This window comes from Mandrillus leucophaeus, unplaced genomic scaffold (genome assembly GCF_000951045.1).
Source record: "Mandrillus leucophaeus isolate KB7577 unplaced genomic scaffold, Mleu.le_1.0 Scaffold2070, whole genome shotgun sequence".
In the NCBI taxonomy this organism is placed as follows: Eukaryota; Metazoa; Chordata; class Mammalia; order Primates; family Cercopithecidae; genus Mandrillus; species Mandrillus leucophaeus.
The window spans coordinates 56,099-58,179 of NW_012102111.1; the positions used below are offsets into that span (position 1 = coordinate 56,099).

General features: G+C 50.7%; 1 long non-coding RNA gene across 1 annotated transcript in view; it reads left to right on the forward strand.

The window, feature by feature from the left end:
• The window catches only part of LOC105539623, a 3,788-nt gene continuing 1,707 nt past the window's right edge, over window positions 1-2,081 (forward strand). Inside the window, exons 1-3 of the long non-coding RNA XR_001006079.1 lie at window positions 1-134; window positions 216-352; window positions 1,214-1,328. This is a non-coding gene — a long non-coding RNA (uncharacterized LOC105539623). The remainder of the gene's footprint in view (window positions 135-215; window positions 353-1,213; window positions 1,329-2,081) is intronic.

The following is a 2,081-nucleotide window of genomic DNA, read 5'->3' on the forward strand; positions in this document are numbered from 1 at the left end:
TTAAATGATTAAATCAAGTACCTTGCAGGAGAGGCTGGGGTGGCCTTGAGGATACACTCAAGGCTTCAGGACATGCAGTCTGGAAGTGGGGGAATCAAGAGCACCCTGCCTCTAGTACTGTCCTCAATGATAAGGTGACGAAAGCCAAACCCAGGGCTGGGAACAGGGCCTGGTCCAGAGCCAGGCACTTGTTTATTCTTGGCTCTGCTCTCAAGGCGCTGAGGTTCCCAACCTGGACCAAGAAGTACATATTCAGGTTCAAAAGATAAAGCAAAACAAAACCTGAGCTCTCTCTCTAGAATGAAGTACCTGGTCCCAGATCACCAGCTAATATTTATGGAAAGCTTATCAGGTACTTGGTACTGGGGGCTAAGGGGCCCACAATATGTTAAGTGAGCAGGGAGTGTCGATGTGTTGGAGGTGTGGAGCAGGGTGAGAAGAGGTGAGCAGTGTGTGTGTGGTGAGAGCAGAGAGGCCACACAGAGTCAGATGCTGGGCGTATAGACAAGGGAGCCACCATGAGAGCTGAGTGTAACAGAAGCTACAGTCCTGCTTCCTCCAGAAAGGAGAACCAACCCCTAACTCTTCTCGGTAGCAATTAAGTGAGGCTGCACCAAAGACAGAACCCCCGAGGTGGGCTGTGAAACATGAGGAGCAGTCCACCATGTCAAGGCAGGAACAAAGGCATTCCTGGAAGAGGGATCAGTCTGTGCCCACAGCCCTTTGTCATGAGAGCACATGCTTGGTCGCTTCTGGCCATGCCTAATAATCTGGCAGGGCCAGAGCTCATGGTCTCCAAGAGTACATGGTAGCAGACAGGGCTGGAAGGTGTGGGACCCTGAGAGTCAAGCTAAGGTGCTTCGACTGTATACCCAAGGTCACAGGGACCACTCAGCGTGTTCAAGGAGGGAAGCAGTATGATCAGAACTTTAGAATGAGTACAAATTAAACATCAATGTGCATGTATAAGTGCACATTTACACGTACACGCACGTATAAAACCAACACAGGGCTGACAGAACACAAGGAAGAAAGTCAGATGTGACCAATTCAAAAAGAGTCTGAACAATCCTTCCCTCTGTCCCTTTTCATTCCATAAATAAGGGTCTCACATTTACCGTGAGCCAGTGGGGCCAGATAGTTAAAAAGAGAAAACCATAGTGCCTTCCCTCAGGATGCCTGCACTCTGCTAAAGCTCAGCCTGCCCCCACAGAAAACAGAAGTGTCAGCAGAGGACTGTAAGTGCTATGTGATTGGACTATGGTGGCCATGGAATTTCACCTGCCCGGCACATATTCTCTCATCCTCTCCTCCTCTGCCTTGTTTGGGTAAGTAAAGCCGTGTTCTGTGGTTGCAGTGATGGCTGGATCTTGTCCGTCATACATGATAGAACAACCGTGAACCTGAGGAAGTGACTGAGTCACTGTGGGGTGCGAGGCAGTGAGAACTCTTCATCGCTGGCTGGAAAGCATCCCAAGGTGGCTGAGAAGCAGATACACAGACATGTACCTCTCCAGCTTGCAAAGTCCAGCTCTCTGCCTGTAGGCAGGGCTAGAGCCAGCAAAGGCAAGGGACAGAGACCTAGGAAAAGCCTGCTGTACAGCGCATGCCTGACCAAGGTGATCACTGTCACTGCTGTTAAGAGCCATCTCCTGGGGGTCTAGGTTGCTTGCAGGCAGGGAACAGATGAAGCTGTGCCTCACCATTTCCAGGTTGGTGTCCAACAGGGACCTGAGAAGGCAGAGGCCAAGGGGGAAGCTATGCTCGCAGAGGGGTAGGGGATGTGGCGAGGATGAGAAGAGCTTCTCGGCCCATTGTTAGGAAACAGAAATGACAAGGAAGACCAAGTCGAGGACCAGGACTCAACAAGATCTCCTTCTCTGGTGTTGGTTTCCAGTACACAGAGCCAACAGAAATCAGTGAAACAGCAGGAGAAGGAAGTTCAGGGAAGTCATGCTATGGCTAGCAAATCCCCAAACCTGAAAACAATTCCTAGGATCCTGAAGCTCTAGCAACAGGAACAGGGCTACCAAAGAGACAAGGACACAGCTGGGACTGCTCCCCAAGTCCTTTCTCAGGGG